Source organism: Hesperophylax consimilis, chromosome 1, assembly GCF_061612785.1.
Source record: "Hesperophylax consimilis isolate HC1 chromosome 1, BYU_Hcon_1.0, whole genome shotgun sequence".
Lineage (NCBI taxonomy): Eukaryota > Metazoa > Arthropoda > Insecta > Trichoptera > Limnephilidae > Hesperophylax > Hesperophylax consimilis.
The window spans coordinates 10083879-10099737 of NC_142836.1; the positions used below are offsets into that span (position 1 = coordinate 10083879).

General features: G+C 35.3%; 1 protein-coding gene across 10 annotated transcripts in view; it reads right to left on the reverse strand.

Moving 5' to 3' along the window:
• Positions 1–15859, reverse strand: part of bsk (mitogen-activated protein kinase dJNK) — a 205641-nt gene that overhangs the window by 103748 nt on the left and 86034 nt on the right. For all 10 annotated transcript variants that reach the window (XM_089646520.1, XM_089645926.1, XM_089646007.1 and 7 more), the window contains one exon: positions 11864–11924. The gene's annotated coding sequence lies outside the window, so the exon portion shown is untranslated. The remainder of the gene's footprint in view (positions 1–11863; positions 11925–15859) is intronic.

Here is a 15859-nt window from a genome sequence, read left to right on the forward strand (position 1 = left end):
AGTGTATACAATCAAAATAATTTTAATATCGCAGTTTCTAGCTTAATTGAACTTTTAATAAAATAACTCATATTATTTTAAAACTCTCGTTTCTTAAAACACAGTTGCGCTTCCATCCGATGGTCAACTGGACACATGTGCATACTGCACGGGGCTCGACCTAGCAGCTAATCCCAAGTGTTCAGTTTGTAGTGCAGTGATTTACGATGTTTACTTTGTTATGCAATGCATAATATAAACACTACTATTGTGTATAATAGGGCAACACTATTAAGTTTTAAAAATAAACGTGTATTGTTGGACCCTCTGGTTGCCGCAAAAGTAACCTTGTACAACCTTGTGCGTGACCCAAATGTGAAAGCTAGGTACCGGGGTTGTCGTGGAGGACAAAACAGGAAAAAATATCTATGCAAGAAGGAACAAGACTTTAAAACTAACAATAACTCTAATAATATTAACTCTCTATTAGAACAGGGTATTCAAGTGGTCATACCAACTGACAAACGGAGCGTCCTAGCTTCTGAAGCCCTACGCGATTCTGATAAATGTGACAATCTGAACTTGAATAAAATTCGATCAGAACGACATGCGAATTTTAGAAGCAGACGGCTTGCGGTGGGTTCCTGGAATGCACGTTCTCTGAACAACAAGTTAGAGGAGGTGGATGATGTTTTTAAAGATCAAAAACTCCACATGCTCACCATCACAGAAAGCTGGCATGAAAACAGTGAATCTTATTCAATCAAAAGACTTCAAGCTCTTGGGTATGTCGTTCTGGAGCAGGCTCGACCCAGAGCTACGGAACACTCTAATAGTATATCACACGTAAATCATGGGGGTGTCGTGATAATAGCCCGACAAGGACTGCGGCTTACCAGGGTCGAAAATGGCACATTCAGTACATTTGAGTACATTGGCTGCCGTGTTTCTTCTGCGGGATCGTCATTTATACTATTAACGCTGTACCGACCCGGTTCGAAAACGATCTGTGTAGAATTTTTTAAGGAGTTTTTGCGTTTTTTGGAATGGGCAGTGGGTCTTTCCGAAACTCTCATCATCACGGGTGATATAAATATTCACCTCGAGCGCGAGACATCACCCAACGCTATCAAATTCATTGACCTACTGGATAGTTTTGGACTCCGGCAATGGGTCAACGAACCAACTCATGATGCTGGTGGAATTATAGACATTTTTGTATCCATGTGTAGTAGCCCACCACTGACCGCTAAAGTCTGTGATATAGGCTTATCAGATCATCGACTTGTCCGCACCGAAATTCATTTCAACCCGCCAAAAGTGTCCTATAAAACAATAGAATCGAGGGAATGGCGTAAATTTAATTTCGAAAATTTCCTTGAAGATCTCAAAAATTCTTCTCTATGCATAGAAAGCAACTGGGAAATTAAGACGACGACAGATCTAATCGAGGAGTATAACACCACTCTTTCAAACTTATTAATAAAATATGCTCCAACCACCTCGAAAACGCGGAAAGTTCGAAAGTCTGACGGCTGGTTCGACGAAGAGTGCCGAAGCCAGAAAAGGCGAATGAGGAAACTAGAGAGGTCATATAGAAGAAACCCAGATGTTACTACACGAGATCAGTGGATAAATGCTCAAAATGAGTACAGAAGCAAAATAAGTGCCAAAAGATCCGATTATTGGATCAATAAAATTGACTCTGAGCGGAAAAATCCACGACGTCTCTGGAACTCGGTCAAAACTATCATCGCTGGTAATACTATTCCAACTGCTACAGAAATTACACCGCAGGCCTTTTCTAAGTTTTTCTGTGAAAAAATAGAAACCATACGCGCCTCCACATCTTCTGCCCCTCCGCCAAGATTTACAGCCAATTCCACAAGGATACTGTCATCTTTTGAACCTACAACGCTGGAAGAAGTAGGAAAGTTGATCCTTAGTTCGCCAAACAAACAATGTACTCTTGACCCTATCCCAACGTGGCTTCTCAAGAAATGTTGCAACGTGTTATCCCCTTTCCTGGTTCACGTGTTTAATAAGTCCCTAAGCACAGGTGACTTCCCGGAGCCACTTAAGTCTGCTGTAGTTACCCCAATTATTAAAAAACCACAGCTTGATGCCGACAACCTGGGTAATTATCGACCTGTATCAAATCTGCCTTTCGTAGCTAAACTACTAGAAAAAATTGTGGCTTCTCAAATAATCTCCCACTTAAATCTTAATAAATTAATCACAAATCATCAATCTGCATATAGGAGGTTCCACTCAACAGAAACCGGATTACTTCGTGTCCTGTCAGATATAACCCTTGCCATAGAGTCAGGTAAGTTAGCACTTATTTCACTTTTGGATATGAGCGCTGCATTTGATACCATTGACCACGACTTTCTCATTAAGAGACTAGAAGTAACGTTTGGCTTACATTCTAACATCAAATATTGGCTAGAATCCTATCTATCCAATCGCTCGCAAGCAGTAAAGGTTGGAAATAAACAGTCCAACTTCTCAAAACTCTCTTCAGGGGTACCCCAGGGATCCGTTTTGGGTCCACTTCTCTTCATTCTTTTTACAAATGACGTCGCAAAAATTATCGAGTCATTTGGCCTTTTATCTCACTGTTATGCTGACGATCAGCAAATATACTTTTACTGCTCACCAAATGAGATCGACGGCCTAAAAATTCGCACAGCTGAGTGTCTAGAAGCAATCAATCTCTGGATGTCCTCAAATAAACTTAAGCTAAATCCTTCAAAAACGGAGTTTCTCTGGGCAGCCACACATAGACGCCAACATTTAATAGAAAACTCACCAATCGCTATTTCCGGCAACGACGTAACTGCTAAAACAACCGTCAAACTTCTGGGAGTTTATCTGGATTCAGACCTTTCTTTAAAAAGTCAGGTAAATAAGACCGTTAGCACGGGGTTCTTCTACCTTAGACAACTTAAGTCAGTTCGTAGAAACCTTTCAACAGAGGCAACTAAATTACTTGTGAACTCATATATAGTATCACGTCTTGACTATTGCAACGGCATTTATGCAAATCTTCCTAAATGCGAAACTGATAAATTACAATCAGTGTTCAACGCCGCAGCAAGGCTTATCACCGGGGTACCCAAGTTTTCGCACATTTCGGAACACCTCCGAAATCTTCACTGGCTGAAGTGTCCTGAAAGGATCCAGTACAAGCTATGCTGGATGGTGTTTAAAGCTATCAACGAAATGGCGCCACCGTATATTACTGAGCTATGCATTCCGGAAAATACTGGTCTAAGGCAGTCAACTCTTAGATCAGCGACATCATCTGCAATTGGAAGGTTGAAAGAGCCTAAGCGAAATCCGAACACTAAGTTTGGTGATCGTGCATTCGGAGTATCCGGCCCCAAGGCTTGGAATAAACTTCCTATGGAATTGAGATGTATAACCAGCCCAACAGAATTTAGATCCAAACTAAAAACTCACTTTTTCAGACACTCATTTCCATAAATCCGTCATTCTATCCAAATATTTCTTTTTTTTCATTTTTTTATACCGTAATTGTTACATTATCTAGCGATTCCGTTCATTCAATTTTGCTATTGACTTGCCTACCAGTGGACAATGGACAATATCAGCGGGAACATAACAAGTTAATCGGTTTAATTGTTGGCAGATGAATCATCTAAATGCGTTTAAGATTGGCGATTGATTGATTTTATTCATTAATTTAATTCATTTAACATATAATATATCCAGCTAACAATAAATCCACCCTAATATAATAGAACTTCCTTCTTCTTCTGGCGTTAGTAAGATTAAATTGTTAATTTTAATTTTAGTTTTAAGTTGCCAAATATGTAAATACTCGTGTATATGTCGTTAAGATAGTAGTTATAGGCCTTAGTCGTAAGTCACTAGATATAAGTCTTAGAGATAAGTCAGTAGTTCTAGTATTAAATATTTAAGAAATATATTTGTACAGCGCCCTTGAGGTGATTTCTCACGAAAACGGCGCTATATAAATTAGCCAAATATTATTAAATATTATTATTAAGTATATAATATTGGCTAGGCTCCTATAGCGAAATGATCACGGTTTTTGATGACGGTCATGAGTTGGTTTTACTCCGGTCCTCGAAATTGCATAACGCGCGTAAAGAAGTTTCACTTCAAAAAAAGATAAAAATGCATAATAATTGGATATAAGATCACATGCAGTGAAAGTAAAATTAAAATAGATGGTGAAATTATTGGAAATACCTAGGAGTTATATTAAATTCCATACTAACCTTAAATAATTAAAAAGAAAATTTGAAATTCTTGCTCCATATTTTAACTACAGCTCAACTATTATTTTCTTGTGATTTTCAAAAGAAACTAAAATTTTATAGGAACGCAAATGGCTAACAGGGAAACGGATGCTACCTAAAGATATTTATTTAAACATAAAATGATAAACAAACTGTTATCAAAATATTTCCAAACAAAATTATAAACAAGAAGGACATTCACGGACAAAATCCAGGGACGTGCAATTAATTAGACAAAATTTCAAAAAAGGACAAAGCCAATACACAACATAGTTTACTCTATAAACGAATGAAATATTACAATGCGTTGCCGGAAACTATAAATTCTGTACCGATTGGTAGATTCAAGCTGGATTTTAGGAGCCATTAATCAAAAGAAAATGTAATAATGTATGCATGCAAGTCATAATAAGTAAGTCATTTGTAAACTTGTATAAAAATATAATATAGTATAGGAGCTGTAGAAAGCATTTTCAGGACGCTACGTACATTGATTTATTTCAGATGAAATATTGGAAAGGAATTGAAATCCGTAGAAGCGGTCTATTAGATAAAGCAGCCCTGGGAACGTATAGCTACAGTTCCCTGCCACGGGGGTGAAGGAGAATTCCAGGAACAGTGGGAGTGTCTGGATTTAAGGGAAGTTCCTCAGTCTGTCTGCTTAACCCCTCGCGGGCGACGTGAAGCGGTTCGACGTTTGATCAGCCAACAAGACAATCAGATATTAAAGAGGATACGAGGAAATATAGTCGTATAAACAACTCTGGCTTCATAGACAATACGTTTAAAAACGATTTAAACGAATGCACGACGACAGCAAGCTTTTAGTATTCGTAAGTGTATTAGAAAACAAAAACGTGTTCTGCAATACGATTTTCACAAAAGAAGTATGATCAGAACAAGGGTCAATAGTTCAATACAATACTGCAGGTACGTGCAGTAATTTAAGAATATATTACATTAGAAAATAATATATCCAGAAAGTAAGTTTACAGAGGCTCCGGAGGTCGGTGGAATTTTTTCGTTTCGAAGTTGGTGTACCTGGCGTGTAGGGAGGATCTTAACGGTCAGTTTGTTTGGTCCCGCGTGCTTGTCGGCCATTTTGTTCATTCACAGTAAATTCTTCCGAGATCGTCGCGCGCCCCGCACCTCCCGTCCGTGCGAGAACTGCACCCAACCGCCTGGAACCAGTGAGACAATGCCATCCCCAATTGGGGTATGTTGTGAGGCTGAGGGTAGCGGGGACAGGAAGGAAATGAGGAAGACGAGGAAGAACATGGCTATTCAGATCTGGTTACCTAATACGGCTAAAGCCATTTCAAGCTAAGTTTTAATTCTGAAATTCCGTGATCTTACACCAGGACGATACTGATAGTATCTTCCACTTTAGAACGTGCCGCAAACATACTGTATATTATTTTCAACGAAAAAATTATGAAATAACACAAATTAATCAAATAAAATTTACTCGCGAACCCGCCGCCTCCGACTTGCTAGTTGAGAGCCTTACCCCTCTACCCCTCTAACCTTCGACCATCAAAGACCTAAAAAAGACCGAAAACTACCTACATAATAAAGAGAAAAAAATACAATTCTCTTAAGGAGAAATATACCACAATGGACCAAAGTACTAATGCTAATGTGAAACGAATTGCGAAAGGACGTTCCAAAGGCAATTATTTGCGAAAAGCTCAAAAGATGTGCTATAAGTTCACATCTCGAATAGTAGGCACCGCTGGAAGTATGCCAAAACTAGAGGAAAATATGCACACTTGGAAGCTTTAAAAACAGTTTAATGCGCTTTGATAATATTTCAGAAAATATGCGCGTTATTTCAATAAAAAAGTACACAATAATAGGAACAGAACTGCGAGTACGAAATACGCCTTTGGCCACAATTCAAAATCACACGTGTGCTTTGCATTTGCTCATGGAAAACGGAGGGAGCTCCGTGAATGACTTATTTACACACGTATTATGCAAAGAATAATATATTTCATATACATTGAATACGGCAAAAAAGAACAAGTTTTTCATTGTTACAAATATAAATAAAATTTTCAGCTTTTGGCTGAAGTAAAATGATAGTTGACAGGCACTGTCCGTGGTTCCTCTAAATAAATTTAGAAAAAGACAGAAAATTAAAAATTAAATCAACCAATCGGAATCGATAGTATCGATTAATTTTTTTTTTTTTTTTAAAAAGAAAGACAAACATTCCCGGGTCACGAATAACCCAACAATGTTTGAAAATCTCCTACTACCACCACAGAAAGCCGAAAATTTTGCTTGTGTTGTGATGGAGGACTTAGCCAGCCGAGGAATCGAACACGCGACGCTCGGGTGAGACCCAAGCGCTATGCCCACTCAACCACTGACCGGTCGATATTGACATATTGACATGACAAAGAAGAAAATATAAACCACAAAAGCCATTGACCACGAACGAATAATGTTTGCTAGAAATTCGCTGCTTCAAAAACTGAGACGATAAGTGTGATATATTTGACTAAAAATAGGGGTGCGCAAAACACAGATATATTAAATACTTTTTCCAAACAACATAAAAGAAAAACAGAAAGTAAGAAATCGATGAAGTTTTTCCATCCCTTCGGTTGGGGGAAACTAAAAAGAAAGTGATATCTTATCCTAGGTATAACAACACATCATTTCTGTACGTGCCGATTTTTCGTTTCAATCTCTGTTATTAAAGTAACGAACACGATCACAAGTTAGTAAAAAGGCTTTTACTTAGTGAAAAAACGAAAGTATTTCAAAGCGAAACGATATGATTGACAGTGTCGATTAGCCACGTGTCACATTCGCGGTGTTATCAATGAATGAACATTTGATTAACACAACATGTCACGCCCGAAAAATGTCCAGTGTACATTGTTTCATCCAAATTTCATCAAAGTCATATGTTTTAAAAAGTGTATTAAATGCGTCAATGAATGTGCGAGCACAAATTATACTGTCACAAAAAAGAGAATTAACAAATATATCACAAGTTTCTCGACCACAAAGGAAAGATAGAAGTTTCGTGGCACAAAAAATACAAGACAGGCATAATTCAGCCTCACCCCTGAAACGACCCTTGTAATACATCCCCTCGCTTGTGGCCTTCAGATAATATTGAGGGTAGCCTCTGAAAGTCGACAGGCTAAGAAGAAACAAGTACGATTTTCATTACAACTCCTAATGCTTCTAGGGGTCCGCGACGATTCTGTCGAGTGAGGACTGTTACAGCACGGTAGGGAATAACTGCTGATTGGCACAAGAGAAAAATTGAGTATCATGCCTAGTTGTGATATACCTACATTCTAAGCTGAACTAGCATTAATAAAATTATCCCATCACTTTTTCACTTGGAAGACATTTCAAAAATTGTGTCCTGAAAAATTATACTGTTCTCAAAAAATCGTAGAAAGAACCACGAGAAAGAAATTTTTTCTATCAAGGGACTCCAGTCAATTTTTTTATGAATAATTCATTAACTTTCTGAATGCCAGGTTTTTTTCAATGCAGCTTTAATAACACTTACACAATTTTCAGAATCAGCGTTTGTTGATCTGTATGAATATTTTGCGTATGTGTGAAGGTTTTTTTTTGTGAAGATTGTTTTTACAGTAACTATTATATTATTGTTTATACGTGGGAGTGAAGTGGAAAGCAGGAGAGGGGTGCCGTTGTTTTCTACGGCTTCCTAAATTCTGGTTTGGGCAAGTCAGATAAAGGATGTAGGATGGTTTGGAAATACAGACTGACGCACATTTAATTTTATTTACTTCGAAGAGTTTCACAAAATGAGAATTAAATTTTTAAATGATAAAAAAATTAAACTGTTTTTCTAGTTATGATTCAAAATGATATTACATGATACCCATTCCATCCGGTAGTTATTTTGAAATGTTTTGACATTTTGAGATAAACTTTTTACAATTGTAACGAAAGTAGAATAATAGGGTTCCGTTATTTCTGAAAATGGATCAAACGCTGTCAGAATAAAACGCCTTTATCTCATTCCGGTTTGTATGAAATGAATATTTGAGAAGATACTTATACATTTTAGATGATGAAGATAACCCTCGGGCAGAGCGGTGTCACGACCAGGCATGTCCGTTTGGTGTGACATGCAGGCAGCTGACACACGATGTATTAATAATGGATACTTAACTCCTTCAATATTACAAGATAAAAAAAATCAACTCAAGGATGGGTTGTTTCACAGAATTTGAACAATTCATCAAATTTAAACATTCATTTTCGGGTTTTGTCCTACTAAGTCCTACTGGTTAAGTCCTATTCAAGTTCTGTTGTTATATCATTATAGAATACTTGCTTGATAGGACTGAAATAATAACAGAACTTGAAAAAATCTTTTAGTGAACTTAAAAATTAACCCATCCTAAGTTTTTTTTACGACACTACTTTAGAAATGGAGAAATAACTTAAAAGCGTCAAAAGGGCTTGAAAATAAGGGGTTTTTGTTGAAATTTGGTAAAAACAATATTAAAGTAAAAATTCTAATAAAATTACATTTGTAGAAAGCAAATACTTTGCAGTGTGAAATGATACATTTAGGTTGAAATACGATACACGGAGCGTAACTAAGTCCTGTTTTAACTCGACCGTTTTTCATTTTGTCTGTATGTAATTTCGTTTATACGTACCGTTTCCAGTTCAAGATGGTTGAAAATTTAATGGTTCAGTAAAGACTCTTTTTTTCAAATATGAAATCGTCGTGTTTATTTGGACGTTCTTATGTCGCATTTATGATACTTATATGCCTGAAGAAAGATTAAAAAAAAAAATTGACATTGAGAAAGTGACGTTTCTCTGGACAAATTGTATAATTCCTTATTTACAGTTAAGAAATGTCACATAAAATATACGGTTTATATTCAAGTAGGTACATATGTATTTAAGTACCTATTCAAAAATGTTATGAATTCAGATGAAATTTTGTTTGTACGCAGTGTCTACTGTTCACAGAACTACTAGTATTAACCTGAACATTATGTAACTTAAACGAAAAGGGATAATCATATCCCTTACTTCCTGGAATCATTTACAGGCTAGAGAAATTTTCACTGTGTAATTTTGTATTTTTACACCAGGTTTTGAGTGAAGTGGGAACCATTTTTGGAGAAACCATTTTGATATTATTATTGTGATATTTGATAAGGTCGAAGTTGAGCGTGGAAATGTCGCCTAAAATAAATACAGAGCGGTTAGAGGCATTGTGATTTTTTTCTTCTGGCGCAAATATTCAATTACTAGGCTAAGTACGGAAAAAAACGAGCGAAGAACCCACACGGAGGGTAACGACGCACTTAAGATAATACGGGAGAATACTACTAGGCAGGCAGAAAAGGAATAATTTCATAAATGCATACATTATTCAAAATGGTTCAAAATAGCTTCATATAATAGAACAAAAGGTTCCAAATAAATGAACCTATGAACAATAAGTTTTTGCCATTTATTGGTTATATATGTAACTAAATTTAAGTACACAGTTACAAGCAAATACATACACAATACACATAGGTAAATAATAACATAGTTGTGAAAACTTCCGAATGTATTAAGTAGCTAAGAGGAAGCCACAAAACAATATTCTTAGTGTGCCTTCGAACGTGGGTAATAAGCACAAAAATCGCCTGGCAAACGGAGTCTAGAAACAATCAGCGCAAAAGAGATTTTAAAGAAAGAAAAGAAGTTAATCAAGAGAAATTTTCACAGATAATCCTAGCCATATTATTCTATTTTAAGGTGGTTCCTTTTACGAGTTCATACAATTGTGATGAAAAAAAATTTAGTAGTTCACGCTTATATATTTTATAAAGTAATTAACAATTAATGAAATCAGGCTACCAAAGAAGGACAAAGCGAATACCCAGAATAGTATATTATATAAAGGGATGAAATACTATAACGCGCTGCCGGAAAACCTTAAGTCTGCCCCAATTGAAAAGTTCAAGATGTTGTGTAGGAGCCACATCAAGCAAGAAAAAAAAGATAGTATATTTACATGTAACAATTAATTAGTCATTTGTAAACTTAAATGTACAAATAACTAAAATAAAATCAATAAATAAAATTACATTTTAATTCTACTCAAGCGAAACAATAGAAAAAGCTTCAATTTATCGAAAGCATATTATTGGATTTTATAATGTAAACCGATTCGTAGTAAAGATGAATCTAAAATAGTGATTACACGTTGAGCTTTGTGGTAACACAGCTAGTTTATTGTATATATTATTAGGTTCGTAGTAGAACTAAAATAATTTCCTTTGTTATTATTTATTTATTAATTTTCGGGAGATCGACAGTTTAAATTTATATCAGTTTGTACATAAGTGTTATATAGCCAAAATAAAACCAATTATGGATTTCCTCTTGGTGACTTTACCTCTACTGAGACATCATAATATGGAATAAGAAAATCAAATTAATTTATCAGAAAATTTATCAAATACGTTTGTTATTCTCACGGTGAAAGGAGAGCGGATCCAGAAGAAAATATTTATCATGAAAACTTATCTAGTCCAGATTTCGTTTGCAGGGCGGTAGAAATATATTTCTAGCAATTCTATTAATATAGTAGTGTCAAGCAACTTGTTTTACGCCTCGCTAAAATGATACAAGATATAGCTAATTTATCAAGAACCTCAAATTATTCATAATCCGGTTACAAACGGGATTACAGGCCTTTAGCGAATGAATTGATAGGTTTCCTTATAAACTTTCAGTAAAGCCCGAATATGTTATCACAAAGTCAGAACACGTGTTCATAAAAATATTTTCGCATTTCGTTACTGTATTTTATCAGGACAAACGCAGGTGCATGAATACGTGTTCCGATATATTATAAAATTTACTAAAAAACGGCCTGCGATCTCCTTTTAACAGGATTTTAACTAATCAGCAATACCATCATTTTTTCTCCGTGCAATTTTTGACCTCGAAGGTCAAAGTTTTCTGCAAAAAATGTATAAATACTTGCATCATCAGACATAGACTTTTGTATTAGACGAAATTTCCCATTTGTGTATTGACAGTTACAAAAAAAAAATCCTAATACAATTAAATAATAGAAAATTAATCTTGTCTTGAACACTAATCTTGTTTTTATATTACTAGTCACATTCAATGGCACTCAATATTTTTGAGCCCGCGGTATTTCACAGCCTTCCAAGTTAAAACCGATAAAATTGACAAAATATGAAGAATTTGGGTAATTTTGTTCAGCCGTATCTCAAACACCTTCAAGGTCACAGATTTTTATTGTTAAACCATAGTAAATTCAATCCACTTTAAAATAACATTGAACATTCTTCGCTTAAAATTGGTCCTTCAGGGTCAAAATTGTCAAAAACTGAAAAAGATCCGGAAGTCTGTCGAGGTCGAAAACTTTTTTTACTAGGCCTCAGTCACGTACAACATACCAAAAATAATAACTACAACAATTGAAAGGGAGGAAACCTCTCTTTTAAGTACTGTGTTATAAAATTAACCAGGTAACCTGATGAATAACAATGATATCCTAAACAAAATGGAAAATGTGTTATAATAATTACCTTAAAGCTGATTGGAAGAAAGTGGCTGGGATGTGAAATGACCAGGCGACTAAAAAATAACCTGTAAAAAGAAGAAAAATAATATTTATATGTACATTCTTAAAATAGATATTATAGATTTAAAACCATTTAATTTGTTTAATTGCGATAACCGGACATCTCCAACTCACTTATAACCTGAAAAAAAGCAAGAAAAGTTTTTTTTTTACATTAACCCCACACAGGAGGCCCGGAGGAAAATAATTTCCCTCGGGGCTATGGGATATACTGTGTGGAGGAACTTTTTTGAGGGAAAGGAAGGAGAGGAAGTTCTGGGAAGGTAAAATGTATAAGGGTTGGGTAGGAATCTAGGGATCAGTATTTATAGAAGTGACAGACATTTGAATATATCCCTCCCACTGCCACTGCGGCTCAAGGTGATGGGTCGAGAGACCTGTTGGAGAGGTCCAAGGGTCTCCCCAAACAAACCAACCTCTCCCGATCTAGCACGCTACGGTGCTGGTGGGTAGGCGCATCCTGAACACACCTCACCCGATCAACCCGGGCACCAGTGGCGGCTCGTCTACGGAGGTATTTTGATCAATGACCTCCCAAAATATGCTGCAATAGTATTAATATAAAAAGGATTTAACAAACTACCCGATTATTAATTTATTTTTAATATTCGTACGGTGATGGCGAGTCCCAGTGCCATCTAGCTTCCAAATGAGAAGCTACTGTATGTACCTAGCGTGGGTTACATCAAGTTTTCTCCTAAAGCTATCTCTTTGCTATACAGACAAAGGAGGTAAACACTATCATGTCTGACGTATGCTTAGTATCATACAAAATTTATATTCAAGGGGTTTTCGGACATGACCACGGTGAAATAGAGATATAAGACCTAAAATTATTAAGGTATTAGAAGGAGATGTGAAAAAATGACTGTAGTAAGTTTTTTGTGTTATAAATGATAGCCATCTTGAACTTGAAATTATGTGTATCCATTGTTGACGTAATTTGCATGGAATAATTTAAAATGTCAAAATCATGGCAAACGTATTCAAATAAAGTGACAATAGTTAATGTTACAAGAAAGAAAAATAAAGAGGTTAAAAACAAAAGTTATCATTTTTATCACTGCATTTGCGGGTGCAATAAAATGAAAGTATAGGTACTCGTACTTATGCTTTCATTGTTTACTTTTTAAGTCTACTGGTAAACAATGGAATGAGTTTGGAGTAATACAAATTAAAATTAAAACTTTTAATAGATCTTTAAAAGGAAAAAACATTAATTAGTTATATGTGTAAATAAATAATCTTAAATTAAATAGTATTTTACTACCGGCTTCAGAATATGTGAGTACCGGCAAATTAATTACATACATTGGCGTTTTTATAATATTCATTACGCATTAGCAATATGTATAAACATTTCATATTATTTTTTTTCGATTGACCTTCCTCTTTTGGACCGCTGGAGCCGCCTCTGTCGGGCACCCCTGCTAAATCACCAAACGTAACGAACCAGATTGGTGTGACCTTTGGCAGATGTGTTAATTATCCAATAAATGGTTCCCGGGCGGCGGTACCCAAACCCGCCTCCCAAACTGATTAACAAACGGGAAATTAAGAAAAAATGTTAAAAATAATGATAAATAAATGTTATCTATTTAAAATTACTTTGAATTCAAAACATTATAAGGGCATAACATTGAATATACCTATATGTGCAGGTGACCGGATAAATCATCACAATGATAATTCATGACATCTTTAAAAAATTATATAAAGGCATGGAAAGTGATGAAACAAAAACTTTATTAACTGGGTTAAGTAGGTTAGGTTAAAAAAAATTTTTTCATCGTTTCTAATGACTTTATATCACTTTTTAAAAGTGTGTTGAATTGTCACTGTGTTGAATTATTATGGAACCATATTTGCATGTTAGAAATATGTTTATAAAAATGTTCGGTTGATGGCTCTTCCATATAAATAATAAATCACAATTTAAAAAAAAGAAAACCTTTAACATTGACTACGAGATTGAGTTCAAAATAAAAACTGATTTAAATGATCAGAAATATAAAAAAAAAAACATTATCTGGTAACGGTACAATTTACAAAAACTTAATTTTGCAAAAAATAAGTAAGATATAGCCGGCGATCAAGATGTCAAAGGTCAGAGACACTGTCATGTACCTTACATTAAATCTGGAGGTGTGGAGTCAATGATTCTATATCCACGTTGCTAAACATAACAGGCGAATTGCATTTTATAAAGTAGTTAACGCGAGCGGGCGGACGTTGCCGCTACGCCGCGTCGTAGCTCTATGGAGCTACGCCATACAAGTAACTTGCGGAGATACGTCGTTACGTCAAAAGCCGGATGATGGTGGAGGCTAAGCGTCAACTTTACTACGTTTTATGACGTAGATAAATCAATTACAACCGAGACGTGGTTCTGTCCACCGCGAATTAGTCAGTGGACGACTGTTTTCTGCGAGCAAAGAGGACGATATAATAAAAATAAAACATTTACAGTTTTATTTATTTGTAAAATATCACCTCAAGAGTGCTTTACAAAGCTAGAAAACAATTTAAATATACTTAGACATTCCAATTTGATAAGAGACTTTGCAAAATAAACGAAACTTGTTATTTATAGATAGCGAGTTGAAAAGGTTAATCATGGGATAAATCTGTAAAGAATGAAAAAACTATAAAAAAGCCGCAAAATTGAACAATAGCGCAAAATATTACCACATAATTTATGTACTACGGGACTACCTCTGAAATAAGGATTATTATTATCTATTATGGATATGACGTAGGTACCTTCACAATAAGACGACAATAATATTTAGTACTTAAATATACAACATACTTAAGTAGGTATTATTTGTGTTATTCAAGCTAATTTCTGGAAGGATTATAGTTAAATTTGTTCGCATTATGTCTTATGATATGGGGCGGAACAGTGCACGGCAACGCTAACTTAATGTCACAAGTGATCAACGGCTGAGCATAACACAATTTTCCACAACGTTACCAACGTGAAACAAAAGGTTGCTTAATGGATTGCGTTTCCGGGGTTTCCATTTCATTAAACTTTGTTACTGATAGGGATTCCAAAACGTTAAACGTTAAACGTAAATAAAACGAAAAAATATATATATATACCTTGCAATGAAAGTCTAGAGCACTAAAAAATACTATAAACAAACCAGTAATCCTTGACAGGCGAAAAAAATGAATAAAATATTTTGCAGATCGAATTTATTTTAATACTTTTTTTCAGAAAGTAGATGACATTTCATTCGATTGCAGTCGTTTTAACTTAAATGACAGAAAAATAAAACCATAATTTATAAAATATCGTCAAGCGAAATATACTTGTTCCAATCCTATTATAAACGCTTTATTAATAAACCACTTAAATTAATATCGGTAACAGTTTTAGACGGTACCTAAATATAAAGACAAAATGCCAGGAGCAACCACAGCCTACATAAATAGATTCCTGGGCTGAAGGAGGTTCGTATGGCAGAGTGAGCACAATATGCTAAAATAATATCGCCAATCTTCCAGGATATTTATAATTTATCGTAAAAGGGGCGCATCGTGTAATATCTCTGCCGTGGGGATGGCAAATGACGTGGTGAGTGAAGTGATTAAACACTGCGTCAGAACCTTTTTAATATCTCAATAAAAGCGTTAGGAAATTGATATTATACATACATGTACATGGTCTGATAAAACTGTTTTTTTTAGAAAGGCAAAGATTAATATTTGAAAATCTACGACCGTAAGCCGAAAGTATTGCTTCGACGACGCCTTAAATTTTAAGGTGACCCCTGTCAAAAGCGTGTGTATTAAAGATTACCCGAAAATCTATGCATTATTCCCGGAGCATTATATAATAAGAGATATTAAGAAGTCTGTGAGGAAAATCTAAATTGTCGACCTTCTACCAAGAAAAGGTTATCAAAACTGTAAATTCGATGAAGAGATT